Raw genomic sequence first — 21,438 nt, 5'->3', positions numbered from 1 at the left:
CCAGTCCTCCGGAACCATGCCAGAATCTATTGACTTCTGAGAGATCATTGTTAATGTCTCCACAATCTCCACAGCTACTTCCTTCAGAACACGAGGGTGCATTCCATTTGGTCCAGGAGATTTACCTACCCTTAGACTATTCAGCTTCCTGAGTACTTTCTCTGTTGTAATTGTGACTGCACACACTTCTCTTTCCTGCCACCCTTGAGTGTCCAGTATACTGCTGATGTCTTCCTCAGTGAAGACTGATGCAAAATACTCATTCAGTTCCTCCGCCATCTCCTTATCTCCCATTACAATTTCTCCAGCATCATTTTCTATCGGTCCTATATCTACTCTCACCTGTCTTTTACTCTTTATATACTTGAAAAAGCTTTTAGTATCCTCTTTGATATTATTTGCTAGCTTCCTTTCAAAGTTCATCTTTTCCCTCTTAATGTCCTTCTTAGTTTCCTTTTGTAAGCTTTTAAAAACTTTCCAACCTCTATCTTCCCACTAGTTTTTGCTTCCTTGTATGCCCTCTCCTTTGCTTTAACTTTGGCTTTGACTTCTCTTGTCAGCCACGGTTGCATCCTTTCTCCATTTAAAAAGTTCTTCTTTTTTTGGAATATTTCTGTCTTGCACCTTCCTCACTTCTCACATAAACTCCAGCCGCTGCTGCTCTGCCACCTTTCCCACCAGTGTCCCTTTCCAGTCAATTTTGGCCAGTTCCTCTCTCATGCCACTGTAATTTCCTTTACTCCACTGAAATACCGACACATCAGATTTCAGCTTCTTTTTTTCAAATTTCACAGTGAACTCAGTCATGTTATTATCACTGCTTCCTAAGTGTTCCTTCACCTCAATCTCTCTAATCACCTCCGGTTCATTACACAATACCCAATCCAGTACAGCCGATCCCCTAGTGGGCTCAACAACAAGCTGTTCTGAAAAGCCATCTCGCAGATATTCTACAAATTCTCTCTCTTGAGATCCAGTGCCGACCTGATTTTCCTAATCCACTCGCATGTTAAAATCCCCCATAATTATCATAACACTGCCCTTCTGACAAGCCTTTTCTATTTCCTGTTGTAATTTGTAGTCCACATCACTGCAGCTGTTTGGAGGCCTATAAATAACTGCCATCAGGGTCCTTTTACCCCTGCAATTCCTTAGCTCAACCCATAAAGATTCTGCACCTTCTGATCCTATGTCACCTCTTTCTAACTTTACTTTCTAACTTTCTAACTCTTCCTAAATTTCTAACTTTCAGACTTTACTTTCTCCCTATCGAATTTCAAGTTGAACTCAATCATATTGTGTTCACTGCCTCTTAAGGGTTCTTTTACCTTAAGCTCCCTAGTCACTTCCAGTTCATTACATAACATTCAATCCAGTATAGCTGATCTCCTAGTAGGCTCAACAACAAACTGTTCTAAAAAGCCATCTCATATGATGGAGATAAACTGCTCAGTTCAATGTACATCTCATATCTTCGTCCAGCATTGTGGCTTGTTTGTACTCCAAGGTTTAGCATCAGTCAGAGTGGTTTGTCACCCTGGATTTTCATGCTTATTCTCTGGAGTGACAGTTGGTGAACCCACAAATGTCTGCTGACTCACAGACTTGAATCTTTCCTTTTCAAAATGAGTGCCATTAAATAAAATGTCACTGACATAAATTTATGGAGTGCCCCAATCTGTATGTGCAGAGTCCTAGGTAGTTTCCAGTGTTTACACTAAAGCAGTGTCCTGTAATTAATGATATCTGAGGAGATCATCAAACACCCACTAACATTTGTACTGATCTTATTTTTGCAGATTTATTTCAGTGATTCATTTTGTGGAGGTTGCTTAAAATTTGATTGCATGAAAGCTGGACAATAAAAAGCAGCGCTTGCTTAATGCGGCTTGTTTCATGAGGTGAGGGCGAGCTGTCGGTAGTATGCATACATATCATATCAACATCGGCATGAGCTGAGGCGGGAGATTCATGTAATCATTCCTTCAAAGGTTGATGTTTTCACAATTAGCAGCCTTTAAAACTTCAAAGCAGTCCTCTTAATCAGAAAATATATCTGTGGGTATATTTTTATCCTCCAATGATGATGACTATTTTCAAGATGTCATTGTCACATTCAAACTGAGATTAAATTGAAATGTAAAATATTTTCTGTAAAATATATAGAGTTGTAAAGATTTTAAATACAGGAAACATGATCCAATCATAGGAACTAGAGAACCACAGATTTAAGACAGTTTTAATAAAAAAAAACACAGAAGGGAGATTCCATACCAAATTGTTTTGATCTGGAAAGCACCACCTGCAAGTGTTGTGTCAGGTGATTCAATAGCGACTTAAAATAGGGAAATGGATACATATTTGTGGGGGAGAGGGAGGAGGGAGAGGGAGGAGGGAGAAGAACATCGAACATGGGAATGTGCCGAATTTGGAGAGCTTGTTCATTGAGCCAGTCTTGGCTTTTGAGAATAAATGCCCTTACTGTGTGTAGTAAGATTATGTTGTGTTTTAATTTATTTTCCAAAGGTATATGAAAAATTGCACAGGAGCTCTAAAAACAATCAGTAAAGGAACAGCACGACAAATCTTCCACCATCATTACAGTTGACAAAGGTCTATTTGTTAAAGTAAGGGGTTATCTTTTATAAAAGGTTCTTTACGTTTTGCACTGAAGTCATTTCATGTAGTCATGCTGTCATTTCTAAGCTTTCAGTAATGATGGCTACATTTCTCTTTGTTTCTGTTTTATAGTTTTCGTCATTTTTATCCCAATATCAGCGAATGCTCAACATACAAGAGAAGACACAACAGAAAAGAAAGGTTGCTGATGACAAAGGCAGCATTGTGAAGACCAGAGAGAACCTGGCTCATTGCAGATGGAAAGCAGAAGTGGAAACTGAATTAAGAGAGACAGATCAGATGAGAGAAAACAAATAGCTGATAACATAAATGTGAATTCAAATGTTTTACAGGGAAATATTTACTATATGTTTAAATAGTACATCATTTGGAGTGGAGCCAAACATGAGCTAAAAATGTGAACATATCCATTGGTAATGAGGGCAGTGACAAAGTACAAAATAAATACTTGGGATTGTTGTGTATTTAATATTGAAGTAATGTTTGAGTACTCTTGTGTGTATATATTTATTATGCATTCTCATTCATTTAAATAATTCATTACAAATTATAGGTAAGGAAAGCAAATGTGATGCTAGCATTCACTTCAAGAGGACTAGAGGAAAAAAAGGATGTAATGTTGAGACTTTATAAGGCACTGGTGAGGTGTCATTTGGAGTATTGTGAGCAGGTTCGAAAGGATGTGCAGAAACTGGTTCGAAAGGATGTGCTGACACTGGAGAGGGTTCGAAGGAGGTTCACAACAATGATTCCAGGATTGAATGGCTTGTTTGATGGCTCTGGGCTTGTATTCCTGGAATTCAGAAGAATGAGGGGTGACCTCCTTGAAACCTATCGAATTGTGAACGGTTTTGATATGGATGTGGAGAAAATGTTTCCTATGGTGGGAGAGTCTAAGACCCAAGGACACAGCCTCAGAATAGAGGGGCATCCTTTTAGAATGAAGATGAGAAGGAATTTCTTAGCCAGAGAGTGGTGAATGTGTAGAAACCAAGACTTTATGTACTGGTATATTTTAGGCAGAGGTTGATAGATTTTTTTTATTGGTCCGGGTATGAAGGGATACAGGGAGAAGGCAGGAGATTGGGGCTGAGAGGAAAATTGGATCACCGAATTATAGGAAAGATGTCAATAAAATTGAGACATTACAGAGGAGGTTTACTAAAATGTTGCCTGGGTTTCATCTCCTAAGTTACAGAGAAAGGTTGAACAAGTTCGGTCTTTATTCTTTGGAGTGTAGAAGGTTGAGGGGGGACTTGATAGAGGTGTTTAAAATTATGAGGGGGATTGATAGAGTTGACGTGGATAGGCTTTTTCCACTGAGAGTGGGGGAGATTCAAACAAGAGGACATGAGTTGAGAGTTAAAGGGCAAAAGTTTAGGGGTAACATGAGGGGGAACTTTATTCAGAGAGTGGTAGCTGTGTGGAACGAGCTTCCAGCAGAAGTGGTTGAGGCAGGTTCGATGTTGTCGTTTAAAGTTAAATTGGAATGATATATGGACAGAAAAGGAATAGAGGGTTATGGGCTGAGTGCAGGTTGGTGGGACTAGGTGAGAGTAAGAGTTCAGCACAGACTAGAAGGGCTGAGATGGCCTGTTTCCATGCTGTAATTGTTATATGGTTATATGGATCAGCCATGATGAAATGGCAGAGCAAACTCGCTGGGCCAAATGGCCTAATTCTGCTCCTATATCTTATATGTATAAATATGTGAAATACATATGTCATCACGCGGTCATGTGATACATGTCTGCCTCACAAAATAATCGCAAAGTTAGATCTGTATTTCGGACTCCTGTGTCTTCCATTGAATTTGTTTAAATGTTCTGAAGGTACAAAACATAATATTGGGACACAGCTCCCAGCCCTGGGGGACACCTACAGCTCACGCTGCCTGCGAAAAGGACCATACACACCCATGCAATCATCTGTTTGGACTTCTTCCATCTGGCAGACATGATAAGATTTTCCATGCCCACACTTCCAGACTGAAAAATAGCTTTTTCCCCAGAGCTATAATTGCTCTGAACCAATCGATCAAGCATCATCCATAAATGTGTTATATTGCTACTTTAATACTGGTTTTATGGCTGTCATGCATCTGAGTTGTGCTTTTGTACTGCTGGACATTGCTTGTACTGGCTGGTTACTGGATTTTATTTATTTTATTTGTTGTTTTGTAGCATTGAGTACGAGAGTTGCAAACTCATTTTCGCTGTATTAGTGCATGACAACTGTACTATGCAATGACAATAAAGATATTTCATTTCATTTCATTTTTAAAACTAACATGAGATGGCTATCAACCTGGTAAAATGCAGGAAGATATTTCAACATAGGAAAAAAGCACAGTGTTTTGGTTTTACCCAATAGTGAATAAAACATGCATCCCAGCACATGTTCTTTAGAAGGGAAGAAAAGATTGAGTTTTTTTAAAGTCAGAAAACAGAACAACTCACAGGCTGATAAAGTGTGAGTACAGCTGATAATAATCGTAACAAAAAGAGCAGAAATGGCTGATTACATCGGAGAGATTGACACATTTGATTGCTCAATGGGTAACTGAGCTAATTCAACCACAGTTTGAAGCAAACAGGCAATGAGAAGAAGGGTCAATTTTGCTGAATGCATTGGTTTAAAGGCATACAGTTGGTTTTCAAGCTTGACTGCTCCAACCAAACCAGCAGAACAGAGATTTACTGATATTGTCAATGCAATACAGGAACATTTAGGACCAAAGCCATTGTTGATTGCAGAATACTTCAAGTTTCGGAAATGGAATCAAAAAGGGGAGTCCACTTCAATGTATGTGACTGAATTAAGGAGATTGTTTGAACACTGTCAGTTCAGTATTGGGCTCAATGATACACTAAGATTGTTTAGTTTACATAGAACATATAACATAGAATAGTACAGCACATTACAGGCCCTTCGGCCCACATCGTTGAGCCAACCCTTAAACCCTGCCTCCCATATAACCCTCCACCTTAAATTGCTCCATGTACCTGTCTAGTAGTCTCTTAAATTTCACTAGTGTATCTGCCTCCACCACTGACTCAGGGAGTGCATTCCACGCACCAGCCACTCTCTGAGTAAAAAACTTTCCTCTAATATCCCCCTTGAACTTCCCACCCCTTACCTTAAAGCCATGTCCTCTTGTACTGAGCAGTGGTGCCCTGGGGAAGAGGCGCTGGCTGTCCACTCTATCTATTCCTCTTAATATCTTGTATACCTCTATCATGTCTCCTCTCATCCTCCTTCTCTCCAAAGAGTAAAGCCCTGGCTCCCTTAATCTCTGATCATAATCCATACTCTCTAAACCAGGCAGCATCCTGGTAAATCTCCTCTGTACTCTTTCCAATGCTTCTACATCCTTCTGTAGCCCCCCGGCCAGCCTCAGGGTCGCTCAGCTCGCTGTCGTCTAGGGAAACAGCCCTCAGCCCCGCCAAACTTGGTAATTAGTTTGTGTGGATGCTGTGTGACGTACCCCACCCAACCCAAATAACAGACAATACACCAGATACAATTAAATGATTTACAGATTATAGATATTACTGGAACTATATAATTAATAGAGAATAAAATATAAAAGGAAAATAAAAGGCGCCTCACTTATCAAAGTTCAATCTCTTCGTGCACAAACAGTTGGAGTTCAGGACCCAACTTCTCCTTCACACTGCGACCCCTTGGACCAATGTAGGTGAAGGAGGAAGTTTAAGGGCATGTGTAGCACTTGTTCCGCTTACAAGGATAAGTGCCAGGAGGGAGATTGGTGGGGAGGGATTGGGGGGAATGAGTGGACAAGGCAGTCGCGTGGGGAGCGATCCCTGCGGAAAGCGGGGGGGAGGAGGGAAAGATGTGCTTAGTGGTGGGATCCCATTGGAGGTGGCGAAAGTTACAGAGAATTATATGTTGGGTGCAGAGGCTGGTGGGATGGTAGGTGAGGACAAGGGGTACCCTATTCCTAGTGGGGTGGCGGGAGGATGGAATGAAAGCAGATGTGCGTGAAATGGGGGAGATGCGTTTGAGAGCAGAGTTACACATGCCCTTACACTTACACCCTCACCACCATTCAGGGCCCCAGACAGTACTTCCAGGTGAGGCGACACTTCACCTATGAGTCGGCTGGAGTGATATACTGCGTCCGGTGCTTCTGATGTGGCCTCCTATATATTGGCGAGACCCGACGCAGACTGGGAGATCATTTCGCTGAACACCTACGCTCTGTCCGCCAGAGAAAGCAGGATCTCCCAGTGGCCACACATTTTAATTTCATGTCTCATTCCCATTCTGATATGTCTATCCACGGCCTCCTCTACTGTAAAGATGAAGCCACACTCAGGTTGGAGGAACAACACCTCATATTCCGCCTGGGTAGCCTCCAACCTGATGGCATGAACATTGACTTCTTAAACTTCTGCCAATGCCCCACCTCCCCCTCTTACCCATCCGTTATTTATTTACATACATGCATTCTTTCTCTCTCTCTCTCTCCTTTTTCTCCCTCTGTCCCTCTCACTATACCCCTAGCCCATTCCCTGGGTTTTCCCCTCTCCCCCTTTTCCTTCTCCCTAGGCCTCGTGTCCTCTCATATCCCTTTTGCCATCAACTGTCCAGCTCTTGGCTCCATCTCTCCCCCTCCTGTCTTCTCCTATCATTTTGGATCTCCCCCTCCTCCTCCCACTTTCAAATCTCTTACTAGCTCTTCTTTCAGTTAGTCCTGACGAAGGGTCTCGGCCCGAAACGTCAACTGTACTTCTTCCTAGAGATGCTGCCTGGCCTGCTGCATTCATCAGCAACTTTTATGTGTGTTGCTTGAAATTCTAGCATCTGCAGATTTCCTCGTGTTTTCATTGAGGACCTCACTCACTTCCACAGCCTCCAGGCACATCTTCCCACCTTTATCTCTAATCGGTCCTACCTTCACTCCTGTCATTCTTTTCTTCTTCACATAATTGAAGAATGCCTTGAGGATTTCCTTTACCCTACTCGCCAAGGCCTTCTCATGCCCCCTTCTTGCTCCCCTCAGCCCCTTCTTAAGCTCCTTTCTTGCTACCCTATATTTCTCAATAGACCCATCTGATCCTTGCTTCCTAAACCTCATGTATGCTGCCTTCTTCCACCTGACTAGAATTTCCACCTCACTTGTCACCCATGGTTCGTTCACCTTACCATTCTTTATCTTCCTCACCGGGACAAATTTATCCCTAACATCCTGCAAGAGATCCCTAAACATTGACCACATGTCCATAGTACATTTCCCCGCAAAAACATCATCTCAATTCACACCCGCAAGTTCTAGCTTTATAGCCTCATAATTTGCCCTTACCCAATTAAAAATTTTCCTGTCCTCTCTGATTATATCCTTTTTCATGATAATGCTAAAGGCCAGAGAGCGATGGTCACTGTCCCCCAGATGCTCACCCACTGTGAGATCTGTGACCTGACCCGGTTCGTTACCTAATACTAGATCTAGTATGGTATTCCCCCTAGTCGGCCTGTCAACATACTGTGACAGGAATCCACCCTGGACACACTTCACAAACTCTATTTGTGGAATCTTTAAAAAAAATTCAAGAGCGGCTCCTAACTGAAGCACAATATGCATTCAAAAGAGCATTTGAAATCTCTGTTTCATGAAAACCACAGACAGCTGAGTTGCAGTCAAGAATGAGAGTGAGCATGAATAAAATTGCAGCATCTAAACAGAACCCTGCCTGGCTGAACAAGCTGTATTACCATTTTGGCAGGAGCTCATATTCACCAAACGAAGTCAGACTTGAAGACAAAATGTGCAGAAAATGCAACGAAATCAGCGGGAGGAGAAGATGGCAGTGCGCCGCACGTGCGCAGCTCTCTGGTGAAAAATGATGTTGTATCTGTTAAATAGGGGCCGTGGACAGTTCTGATTTGATGGAGATGGTCGTGAAATCACAGAGGAACATCTGGAGAAATTTCTGAAATGCCTGCCCGCTGCTGTCGTTACTGTGCAGTCGGGAATCTTTCGGAGGGTAGGCCTCAAAATCCCTGGCCTTGCCTGTTTTTGGTGACCGAGAAGGAGGTCGAATCATTCAGCAGAGATGCCGCTCAGTACTCGGTGTCGGAGAGCTGATCAGAGAAGTTTTTGGATGACTCAGAGTCATGTTGTGGTCGGCATGGCAGGGAGAGTTTTTCTTCCTTCTCCCGTCTGCGTGAGATGTGGGACATTTGAGAAACTTTGAACATTACTGTGCTCACGGACTTTCTTCATCAAGTTATGGTATTGTTACACTGTTTGTAACTATATGTATAATAATGTGGTTTTGTCAGTTTTTTCAGTCTTGGTTTGTCCTGTGTTTTGTGATATCACACCGGTGGAAATAATGTATCATTTCTTAATGCATGCATTACTAAATGACAATAAAAGGGGACTATGTGTCTTCATGATCTAAAATAGGACACATGTAAAGAGCATGTTGCACAGACAAAGTGGTCCGTGTAGCCAAGAAGGAGGGTCTGTCAGGATCTGTGGTGATTTTAAGGTCACCATCAATCCAGTGCTGAAAGTAAATCAATACCCTCTGCCCAGGATAGAGGACATCTCTGCAAAACTTTCTGGAGGAAAATACTTCAGCAAAGTGACCTAGCTGAAGCTTACCTACAGATGGAGATGGAAGAAGAGTTCAAAGTGTTTCTCAGCATAATCACTCACAAAGGGATTTATTGCTATAATGGGCTTATTTTTGGAGCAGCACCTGCACCTGCTCTCTGGCAGAAAGCCATGGACCAGGTACTGCAAAGCTGCCCGGGCACTCAGTGTTACCTGGATGACATCACTGTTACCGGTAAGGATGACTACTGTAACATTGCTTTTTCAGCATGCATTTTCTATCTCCTATTTTAATTTGCAGGCAATATCCTTACTACTGTTTGGGGGTCTGTATAAAGCTCGCATCTGGTCCTTTTTACCCCTCCAGTTCCTTAGCTCTACACACAATGATTCAACACTTTCTGATATCATCTCTCTCTCATGATTTGATTTCAAATTTTACCAACAGAGCAATGCCACTCCCTCTGCCTTCCTGCCTGTCCTTTTGATACAATGTGTATCCTTGGACATTAAGCTTCCAGCTATAATCTTTGAGCCATGATTCAGTGATGCCTACAACATCATACCTGCCAATCTGCAACTGTGCTACAAGTTCATCTACCTTATTCCATATACTGTGCACATTCAAATACAATACCTTCAATCCTGTGTTCACCTTTTTCAATTTTGTCACACCATGCTCAATCTTCTGATTCCTAATTTGTCTGAGGTCTTACAACACCTGCCTCCACAACCAATTCACTAATTTTTCCGGCACGCTTGTTCCCACCCCAACTCCACCGTGCAGCGTTAACGAACCTTCCCACCTGGATATTAACCCCTGCAGTTCAGGTGCAAGCCGTCCCTTCTGCACAGTCTCACCTTTCCTGGAAGAGCAACCAATGATCCAAAAATCTTACAGCAACCCTCCTACAGCAACTCATTAGATACGTATTAAAGTGTATAGTCATCCTAGTCTGGCCTCATGTAGCCCGAATAGCAATCCTGAGATCACAACCCTGGAGGTCCTGCCCTTTAACTTTGCACCTAACTCCCTGAACTCCCTTTGCAGAAGTTGTCAGTCATCCTGCTCATGTCATTGGTACCTACATGGACCAGAACTTCTGGCTGTTCACCCTCCCAATTAAGAACGCTGAGGACTTGATCCGAGATACCCCGCCCAGACCCTGGCACACCAGAGGCAACATACCATCCAGAAATCTCTTTGCCACCACAGAACCTCCTGTCCATTCCCCTAACTAACCAATCCCCTATAACCACAGCATGGCTCATCTGAGTCACAGAGGCTGCCTCAGTGCCAGAGACCCACCCACTGTGACTTTCCACTGTTAGGTAATTCCAACCCACACCCCAACAATATCCAAAGTGATATACCTTTCGTTGGGGGGATGGCCACAGTGGTACTCCGCACCAGCCCCTAAGCACTTTCCCCATCCTGACTGTCGCCCAGTTTCTTGTGTCCTGGATCTTGGGTGTAACTACCACTCTATGCGTCCTGTCTATCACCCCTTCAGCGCCTTGAATGATCCGGAGTTCATCCAGTTCCAGCTCCAGCTCCTTAATGTGGATTGTTAGAAGCTGCAACTGGATGCACTTCTCGCAGTTGTAGTCATCAGGGACACTGGAGGTCTCTCTGCCTTCCCACGTCCCGCAAGAGGAGCATTGCACTGCTCTGATGTCACCTCCACCTAGCTGAGCAGATGTAAAGAAAAGGAAAAAAAATGCTGAGCTTTGCTCTCGCTGATTGAAGCCTCGAAGGGCTAAAGCCTTAAGATCACCACCTTGTCTCTGTCCACTCAGCCAAAGGCCTCTCCGCTTGCCCCACCTTCCTTTAATTTGCTTTTACTAATTAATTTCAAACACCAAATGGCTGCTGGTCAAAACTCTACTATGCTGCCGCAATCCGCTCATGCCTTTTATCCTCAGGTGGTGGACCTGACTGAAGTCCCCTCCTCTCCAAACTTCCAAATTTTTTCAGTAACCCCCTCTGCTACTTCAATTAAAAACACTACCATATTTGTTTGAAACAATTTGGCTTCAACAACTTTGCAAACAAGGGTTGCCTATACAGCACAGACCTGCTGGAGTGCAGCACTCGGGCTTATTGTTCCAGAGAGACAGTGTAAAACAGTGGGTTATGTTAATTGGCTTGAATCAAACCAGACAATAATGGCTAAGTTACTTGGCTCAAGGAAGCTTGCAGACATGATTGATACTATCACTTGGTACATCAAATAGCTGATCTGTTAATAGCTGGAAAGTTTGTGTACTCAAGTTTCACAGCATTAATTGTGGGCACCTGGGATCTCGGTCTCCAGAAGCTTTCAGACCACTTGTATTAAAAGGCATCAGAAAAATATCATACGTGTATGAAGTCACCCAAATGGCAAAGAAAAGTTTTAAATGAAGAGAGCTGTACAGGATTATTAGAAATGGTAATAAACATCAAGAAGAATGACAGAAAAATGGAAATCCATTCCAGCGTCTTCAACTTCTGTGCAGGAGGATTCATTTGTCTGTGGCTTGTGCATATGTGGGGAAAGGCAATTCTGGATTGGGTGTTGTGTATGAACCAGATTTCATTAGTAAGCTTAAGGAAAAGGAGCAACACACACACAATGCTGCAGGAACTCAGCAGGTCAGGCAGCATCTATGGATATGAATAAACCGTCAACATTTTTATGTACCAGTATTAAAGTAAGGGAAATTACAGAGGCATGAGAGCTAGCCAAAGTTAATTGGAAGGGGACACTAGCAGAGATGATGACAGAACAGCAATGGCTGGAGTTCTGGGAGCAATTTGGAAGGCATAGTATAGATACATCCCAAAGCTGAACAAATATTCTAAAGGCAGGATGAAGCAACCACGGCTGACAATTGAAGTGAAAGACAGCATAAAAGCAAATTAGAGGGGATATAATATAGCAAAAAATTAGCGTTTTTTTTTGTCAATCTTCACTGCAGAAGGCACTAGCAGTATGCCAGATATTTGAGTGTATGGGCAGAAGAGAGTGTAGTTGCTATTATTGAGGAAAAGCTGCTTGGGAGGCTGAAAGGTAGGAAGGCAGATAAGTCAACTGGACCAAATGGACCACATCCTTCAAGCCATGCCAACAAGCAACCCCCTAACAAATCCAAAGAACCTTAACCTAATCCCTGAACAATTTACATAGACAATTAACCTACCACAGTCTTTGGACTCTAGGAGGAAACTGGATCACCCAGGGGAAACCCATGCATTCCACGGAGCTGATAGAAGACTCTTTACATTGACCTTAGAACTCTAGAACGGACTGAGCTGCAATGGCATTCTGCTGACCATGGGCCGCGAAGAATGCAGCGGTGCAGCGGTAGCCAGAACGCACCCAGCACATCTTTAGGAAAAAAGCTGAAATAAACAAGCACCTAATTGATTAGGTGCCACTCGGTACGTAAATGTCGGCCCAGATCAGAGGCAACGCAATCGGCAATTGTCTCTGATCTGGGCTGACATTTACGTGCCGGGCGGCACCTAATCAATTAGCTTGTTTATTTTGGCCTTTTTCTTAAAGATGTGCTGGGTGTGTTCCGGTCACCGCTGTATTCTTCGCGGCTCAGTGGTTGGGGACCACTGAATTATAAGTCACTTAGAAGTCAATAACATCATAACATTTTAAGTAACGTTTGGATATTAAACACACAGCACATATTTTCCTCGTATGAACATATAAAATCATTGCAACACACCAGTATCGCTGAATCAGTGGGAGCCCTGGGCTTGTTTCCCTGCAACAAGACGGTGCCATCGAGGGGTGATGGGAGACAGTGATACTCGAAGGGGGTTCCTTATGTCCAGTCTATTCCGCAATTTAGTTTTCGTTGCAGAAAACTCCGCTTCACAGAAATAACTTGGAAATGGAAGCAACGTTTTCAGTACTTTCATGGCTATCTCAGGATATGCAGCCTTGACTTTGATCCAGAATGCTGGCAGAGATGTTATGACAAACATACTTTTCAGCCCACCATCATTTGCAAGCTCAAGGAGTTGATCTCTTTCCGCGCTGACATGGATGATTCACCGGGGACATTCACAAATGGGTCACGGACCCATTCCTTTGCACATCTTGGGTCACTGATGACCTCGCGTGCGTTAAAATTCAACAGTGCATGACAGGGAATGAGGAAAGGAGCAACTGACTCATATCATTTCATATCGCCAAATCATTTTGTTTCCTCACAGCCTGGTGGTTGGGGACCACTCTTAGCATGAAGAGAGACCTATCAGAATGCTTGTTCTCTCTCTCCCTCTCCCTCTCAAAAAAATCTATTTCTGGGATATTGTATATAATTTCCGAGCATCAGGGAGTCACTATCGATATGCGGGAGACTCCTGGAACTTCCGGGAGAGGTGGGATGTCTGGTACTTAGTAACACCCCCTTTGGCAAATATCACAGCTTGTAAACGCTTTCTGTAGCCAGCTAAGAGTCTTTCAATTCTTGTTTGGGGGATGACTGTGCAGCCAGATTCAAGGAGAACCTGATCATTAAATTTGCAGATGATACCACAGTGGTGGGGCTCATCAGCAAAAATGATGAAACAATGTACAAGGAGGAGGTCAAACACCTAGAGAGCTGGTGCAGTGATAACAACTTGATGCTTAATGTCACCAAAACCAAGGAGATGATCGTCGATTTCAGACGGTCTCAGCCTGAGCACACACCCCTCAGCATCAGCGGCTCCACAGTGGAGAGAGTGGAAAACATCAAGTTCCTTGGGGTGCAGATCTCGGATAATCTCACCTGGTCCAAGAACAGCACTGGGATTGTGAAACGGGCCCAGCAGAGATTGCACTTTCTGAGGAAGTTTAAACAAGCATCACTCCCCACTAACATCTTAACTACATTCTACAGAGGCGTGGTTGAGAGTGTGCTGACCTTTTGCATCACAACCTGGTACTCCAGCTGCAGTGCTGTTGACAAAAAAGCCTTGCAGAGGGTGGTTAGGGGAGCAGAGAAGGTTATTGGGGTCTCCCTACCTTCTGTCCAAGACCTCTTTCAGAGTCGATGCCTCCAGAAGACACGGTACATCATTAAAGACCCCTCACACCCTCTCCATGAACTGTTTGTTCTTCCGCCATCAGGAAAATGTTACAGGAGCATCAAAACTAAAACCACAAGGCTACTAACAGCCTCCTCCCACAGGCAGTCAGACGGCTAAATAGCTTCTCCACCTGACTCTGCTTTGGACACTTTTAACTTGCACTGGACACTTATAACTTGATTTTAACTGACATGTGGCTGTTGTGTTTTACTATTTATTGTTATGTTTAATATTTAGTGTTGCGTTTGTTATGTTATGATTGCACTGCTCCTGGGAAACGCTGTCTCATTCTGCCCTGCAGAGCTGATGTATGGTTAGAATGACAATAAAGTTTTTTTGAATCTTTGAATCTTTTTGCCCATTCTTCCTTGCAAAAGGCTTCTAGCTCTGTGAGATTCTTGGGCCATCTTTCACGCACTGCTCCTTTGATGTCTATCCACAGATTTCCGATAATGTTTAGGTCAGTGGACTGTGAGGGGCATGGCAAAACCTTCAGCTTGTGCCTCTTGAGGTGGTGCATTGTGGATCTTGAGATGTGTTTAGGATGATTATCCTGTTGTAGAAGCCATCCTCTTTTCATCTTCAGCTTTTTTACAGACGATGTGATGTTTGCTTCCAGAATTTGCTGGTATTTAATTGAATTCATTCTTCCCTCTACCAGTGAAATGTTCCCCGTGCCACTGGCTGCAACACAAGCCCAAAGCATGATCAATCTACCCCCATGCTTAACAGTTGGAGAGGTGTTCTTTTCATGAAATTCTGCACCCTTTTTTCTCCAAACATACCTTTGTTCATTGCTGCCAAAAAGTTCTATTTTAACTTCATCAGTCCACAGGACATGTTTCCAAAATGCATCAGGCTTGTTTAGATGTTCCTTTGCAAACTTCTGATGCTGAATTTTGTGGTGAGGATGCAGGAAAGGTTTTCTCTGATGACTCTTCCATGAAGGTCGTATTTGTGCAGGTGTCGCTGCACAGTAGAACAGTGCACCACCACTCCAGAGTCTGCTAAATCTTCCTGAAGGTCTTTTGTTGTCAAACAGGGGTTTTGATTTGCTTTTCTAGCAATCCTACGAGCAGTTCTCTCAGAAAGTTTTCTTGGTCTTCCAGACCTCAGCTTGACCTCCACCGTTCCTGTTAACTGCTATTTCTTAATTACATTATGAACTGAGGAAACGGTTATCTGAAAACGCTTTGCTATCTTCTTACAGCCTTCTCCTTCTTTGTAGGCATCATTTATTTTAATTTTCAGGGTGCTAGGCAGCTGCTTAGAAGAGCCCATGGCTGCTGATTGTTGGGACAAGGTTTGAGGAGTCAGGGTATTTATAAAACTTTGAAATTTGCATCACCTGGCCTTTCCAAATGATGATAGTGAACAAGCCATAGCCCTAACAAGCTAAATAAGGTCTGAGACCTTGGTAAAAGTTATCTGAGAGCTCAAATCTCTTGGGGTGCCCAGACTTTTGCATGGTGCTCCTTTCCTTTTTTTTCACTCTAAAAATGTACAAAACAAAAATAATACACTAACCTTGGCCAAGTGGTTAAGGCATTCGACTAGCGATCTGAAGGTCATGAGTTCGAGCCCCAGCCGAGGCAACGTGTTGTGTCCTTGAGCAAGGCACTTAACCACACAGTGCTCTGTGACGACACTGGTGCCAAGCCCTTTCCCTGCTCTTGGACAACATCAGTGTCACAGAGGGGGGAGACTTGCAGCATGGGCAACTACCGGTCTTCCATACAACCTTGCCCAGGCCTGTGCCCTGGAGGGTGAAGACTTTCCAGGTGCAGATCCATGGTCTCGCAAGACTAACAGATGCTTTACATACACTAATCTTGTTTAAAATGTTGAAAAGAATATTTCATATTTAACTTTATGACTTTTGGAGATAAGTTTATCTCCTACTCACTTAACTATTCACAGTAACAGAAATTTTGACCGGGGTGCCCAAACTTTTGCATGCCACTGTATACTTGATTCATGTTTTCTACATTTATTATATAATGCATTGTACTGCTGCTGCTAAGTTAACAAATTTCACGACATATGCCGGTGATATTAAATCTGCTTCTGATTCTGAAGAGAAGCATCACTGTGAATCATCAGACAGAGGAGCAGAATTAGGCCATTCTGCCCATCAATTCTTTTCCATCGTTCGATCATGGCTGATCCCAGATTTCACTCAACCTCATACACCTGCTTTCTTGCCATATCCTCTGATTCCCTGACCAGTCAGGAAACGATCAACATCTGCCTTAACTATACCCACAGACTAGGTCTGCACCTCAGTCTGTGGCAGAGCATTCCACAGATTAACTACTCTCGGGCTAAAAGAATTCCTCCTTACCTCTGTTCTAAAAGGTCGCCCCTCAATTTTGAGGCTGTGCCCACTGGTTCTAGATACCCCCAGTCTAGGAAACATCCTCTCCACATCCACCTTATCTAGTCTTTTCAACATTTGGTAGGTTTCAATGAGATCCCCCAGCATCCTTCTAAATTCCAAAGCTATCAAACGCTCCTCATATGTAAACCACTTCATTCTTTGAATCATCCTCGTGAACCTCCTCTGGACTCTCTCTAATGTAATGATACACATCCTTTCTGAGATAAGGGACACAAAACTGTTGACAGTACTCCAAGTGCGGCCTGATGTGTGTGCCTTAAGATGTTAGGTTTTGCTTTGTAGGAAGTCATGACCTGCAAACTCTGCCAGCATTGATGTGCATCCGATTCCCCCTCTAATCTATTGGAATTGCTCTTTTGTATTTGAGATAGCCCTCCATAGTTCATACCTGCCCTTCTTGTATAGTCCTGGATCACCAGACTTGAATGCTACCAATCTAACCCTCAGCAGACTATGAATATCCTAATTCAGGCATAAGACCATAAGATACAGGAGCAAAATTAAGCCACTTGGCCCATCCAGTCTGTTCCACCATTTCATCATGGCTGATCCAATTTTCCTCTCAGCCTCAATCTCTTGCCTTCTCTCCGTACCTCTTCATGCTCTGAGCAATAAGCTCCTGTCCTAAACATGCATGAAGACTTGGCCTCCACAGCTGCCTGTGGCAAGGAATTCCACGGATTCACCACTCTCTGGATGAAGAAAGTCCTCCTCATCTCCATTCTAAAAGGACGCCCCTTTATTGTGAGGTTGTGTCCTCTGGTCTTAGACATTCCCATCATAGGAAACATCTATCGAGGCCTTTCACCATTGGATAGGTTTCAACGAGGTCAATCCTCATTCCTTTGAATTCTAGTGGATACAGGCCCAGAGCCAACAAACACTCTTCATATGACAAGCCGTTCAATTCTGGAATCATTTTTGTGAATCTCATTTGAACCCTCTCAGTTTCAACACACCCTTTCTAAGAAAAGGGATCCAAAATTGCTCACAATACTCCAAGTGAGGCCTCACCAGTGATTTATAAAGTCTCAACATTACATCCTTGCTTTTACATTCTAGTCCTCTTCAAATGAATACTAACATTACATTTGCTTTCCTCACCACAGATCCAACCTGCAAATTAACCTTCAAGGGATCCTGCACAAGGACTCCCAAATCCCTTTGCACCTCAGATTTTTATATTTTCTCTCAGTTTATAAAATAGTCAACCCTTTAATTTTGTCTACCAAAGTGCATGACCATACACATCCCAGCACTGTGTTCCATCAGCCATTTTTTCCACTTGTCCTATGTACGGTATGTTCTCACAGGCACACATGCACAGAGATTTTAATGAACAGAGACAACTGTGGCACTTTCATTCAGACTCAAAATGAATCCTTAAATACTGTCCATCTACTGATTCGAAGTGGTTCTGTAAGCAGCCCTCTGCTTCCCTTGTCCATATCTTCTTGGTCCTCTCCAGTGGTGCTGTGGACTCTAGTCTCTGCCTGCACTCAAGAAGTAGAATTACAGTCGGATGATCAGACTTTCCAAAGTGTGGGCGTGGGATGGCACAGCAAGTGCTCATGAAGGTGGTGTACCAGTGGTCCAGTGTGTTGGCTCCTCTGGTTCCACAAGTGATATGTTGGTGATAATTATTTAGAGACTTTTTCAAGCTGTCATGATTAAAATCCTCCAAAATGATGGGAAGGCATCAGGGTACACTGGTTCCTACCTGTTGACTATGTTTCTCAGTTCATCTGGAGTCTCTTTGACAGGGGTATGAGGCAGGATATACACCATTAACCAAATGATGGCTGAAAACTCCCAGGGCAGATAAAACAGATGACACTTAACCTGAGTGAGTAGAACCGGCTAGGGCAGCCACTTCTCAGTCATAACGCATACAGCAGCTCTTCTGCCTGTGAAAGACTCAGCAGTCCTATCTTGGTAGTGAATCATGAAGCCAGTAAGCTGTATCACTGCATCTGGAATGGTGTGGGGATATCCAAGTCTCTGAGAAACAATAAACATAACAGTCCTCGATGTCCCTCAGGTAAAATAGAACAGTCCCATATACTCGTAAACACGAGGAATTCTGCAGATGCTGGAAATTCAAGCAACACACATAAAAGTTGCTGGTGAACGCAGCAGGCCAGGCAGCATCTCTAGGAAGAGGTGCAGTCGACGTTTCAGGCTGAGACCCTTCGTCAGGACTAACTGAAAGAAGAGCTAGTAAGAGATTTGAAAGTGGGAGGGGGAGGGGGAGATCCAAAATGATAGGAGAAGACAGGAGGGGGAGGGATGGAGCCGAGAGCTGGACAGGTGATAGGCAAAAGGGATATGAGAGGATCATGGGACAGGAGGCCCAGGGAGAAGGAAAAGGAGGAGGGGGGGGAGAAAACCCAGAGGATAGGCAAAAGGTATAGTCAGAGGGACAGAGGGAGAAAAAGGAGAGAGAGAGAAAGAATGTGTGTATATAAATAAATAACGGATGGGGTACAAGGGGGAGGTGGGGCATTAGCGGAAGTTAGAGAAATCATGTGGCCTTCTATATATTGGCGAGATGTGGCCTTCTATATATTGGCGAGATCCGACGCAGACTGGGAGATCGTTTTGCTGAACACCTACGCTCTGTCCGCAGGATCTCCCAGTGGCCATGCATTTTAATTCCACATCCCATTCCCATTCTGATATGTCTATCCACGGCCTCCTCTACTGTAAAGATGAAGCCACACTCAGGTTGGAGGAACAACACCCTATATTCCGTCTAGGTAGCCTCCAACCTGATGGCATGAACATTGACTTCTCTAACTTCCACTAATGCCCCACCTCCCCCTCGTGCCCCATCCGTTATTTATTTATATACACACATTCTTTCTCTCCCTCTCTCTCTCTCCTTTTTCCCCCTCTGTCCCTCTGACTATACCCCTTGCCTATCCTCTGGGCTTTTATCCCCCCTCCCCCTTATCTTTCTCCCTAGGCCTCCTGTCCCATGATCCTCTCATACCCCCTTTGCCAATCACCTGTCCAGCTCTTGGCTCCATCCCTCCCCCTCCTGTATTCTCCTATCATTTTGGATCTCCCCCTCCCCCTCCCACTTTCAAATCTCTTATTACTTTCAGTTAGTCCTGATGAAGGGTCTCGGCCCAAAACGTCGACTGTACCTCTTCCTAGAGATGCTGCCTGGCCTGCTGCATTCACCAGCAACTTTGATGTGTGTTAGTCCCATATACTCAATGCCTTGACTAATGGAGACAAACATGCCATTCACCTTCTTTACCATTCTGTCTGCTTGCAGGGAGCTGTAGATTTGAAACCCAAAATCATGCTTTTAAGGATCCTGCCATTAACTGTAACTTTGCTCTTAAATGTGACCTCCCAAAGTGCAACTTCATCTGACATTTCTCTGCCCATATCTGTAGTATTCTACATACAGTGGACACTTCATTAGGTACAAGATATTCCTAATAACCTGGAATGCTCCTCCACACACCACTGTCGTAATGCATGATCATTTGAGTTACAATCACCTTCCTGTCAGTTTGGTAATTCTGGCCATTCTCCTCTGACCTCTCATTAACAAGGCGTTTTTGCTCGCAGGACTGTCACTCACAGTTTTTAGTTTTTAAATACTATTCTCTGTAAACTGTTCTTGTGAATGAAAATCCCAGGAGAACATTCCTTTTTAATCCCCCCAGATTCCCAGCAATGACATTGATCGTTTTCTCTAAGTCCAGAGTGTATCATCTTGCTTTTTCTCTCTCTCTTCTCCAAAGAGAACAATCACAGAATAATAAAGTGTAGCGGCATATAACCTTACCTTACATTTGTCAGTTGCATTAGGGTTTTGCATAAAAAGCTAATGAAAATACAGATCTCTTATGCGTAGGTTTGGCAACGTGCTGGTTGTGAAGACAGGGTTCAGGGTTGAAGGTGAGTGGTTGTTGGATTTGGGCAACTTGTTTTTCAGAGGAAATGGTGAAGAAATGATGTCATGCTTGGCCTCCTCAGCCAAACGTCTGAAATAATCCAAGTATCTGTCTCAACGCAACCCATAAAAAACTAGCAATATAGGTTAGGGTTAGGGTTAGCATGGTAGCACTGATGAACCACAGAAAATATGCAACTCCAGTCTAGCTAAAGATCAAGATAGTAGCGATGCCACAGATCTGAAAACAAAGCACTGTTACATCACTTTTAGTTCCTGTCACAGAAATGCTTAATGCTTTTCAATGCATGGGAAAAAACTCATTATCAACAGAAAGTCTCAGTCTTATACACATCTCTGTATCAACTTCTAATCACTTACATTTGTGCTAACATGAGTATTGTACAATGACTTTCCTGCTCCTTGGGCTGGTTTAATCTAATGAAAAAAAAATCCGATGACCCTGCAGAACAATGTCTGCCAGGATCCTATTTATCCTAACTACTTGGATTGAAATAGATTATGATCTACTTCAGGAATCATCTATGATTTAGGTGTTCTGTGGCAATGCTTAGCATACATCAGGCATCTTCTTCAACTTTTAGGGCCTATTAGGCCACAACCAAAAACTATTGTAGACAAATGGCCAAACAGGAAGTGACCAGCTGAAGGGTCTGCTTCAACTATAGATCTACAATTAAAACTTGTGTTTTACTTATTTTCTAGCCACAGCACAAACTAAATTACCTCCTTCTGACCTGTATGACTACTAGCTCTCACTATTGTTGAAAGAAACTGCTATGCAAGGATGT

At 43.3% G+C, this 21,438-nt stretch overlaps 2 protein-coding genes and 1 long non-coding RNA gene across 13 annotated transcripts in view; 1 reads left to right on the top strand and 2 right to left on the bottom strand.

The window, feature by feature from the left end:
- LOC140204064 (probable G-protein coupled receptor 174) overlaps positions 1 to 21,438 on the bottom strand; it is a 316,875-nt gene that overhangs the window by 281,790 nt on the left and 13,647 nt on the right. The gene's annotated exons all lie outside the window — the stretch shown is intronic.
- The window catches only part of LOC140204063 (probable G-protein coupled receptor 174), a 61,634-nt gene that overhangs the window by 26,565 nt on the left and 13,631 nt on the right, over positions 1 to 21,438 (bottom strand). The gene's annotated exons all lie outside the window — the stretch shown is intronic.
- On the top strand, positions 1,820 to 3,085 carry LOC140204065 (uncharacterized). Its single transcript, XR_011887511.1, has 3 exons — positions 1,820 to 1,901; positions 2,527 to 2,627; positions 2,752 to 3,085. It is a non-coding gene; the product is annotated as an uncharacterized lncRNA (long non-coding RNA).

Source organism: Mobula birostris, chromosome 10, assembly GCF_030028105.1.
Source record: "Mobula birostris isolate sMobBir1 chromosome 10, sMobBir1.hap1, whole genome shotgun sequence".
Lineage (NCBI taxonomy): Eukaryota > Metazoa > Chordata > Chondrichthyes > Myliobatiformes > Myliobatidae > Mobula > Mobula birostris.
The sequence above is the reverse complement of the archived record's forward strand: the minus strand, read 5'-3'. Positions and strand labels throughout refer to the sequence as shown.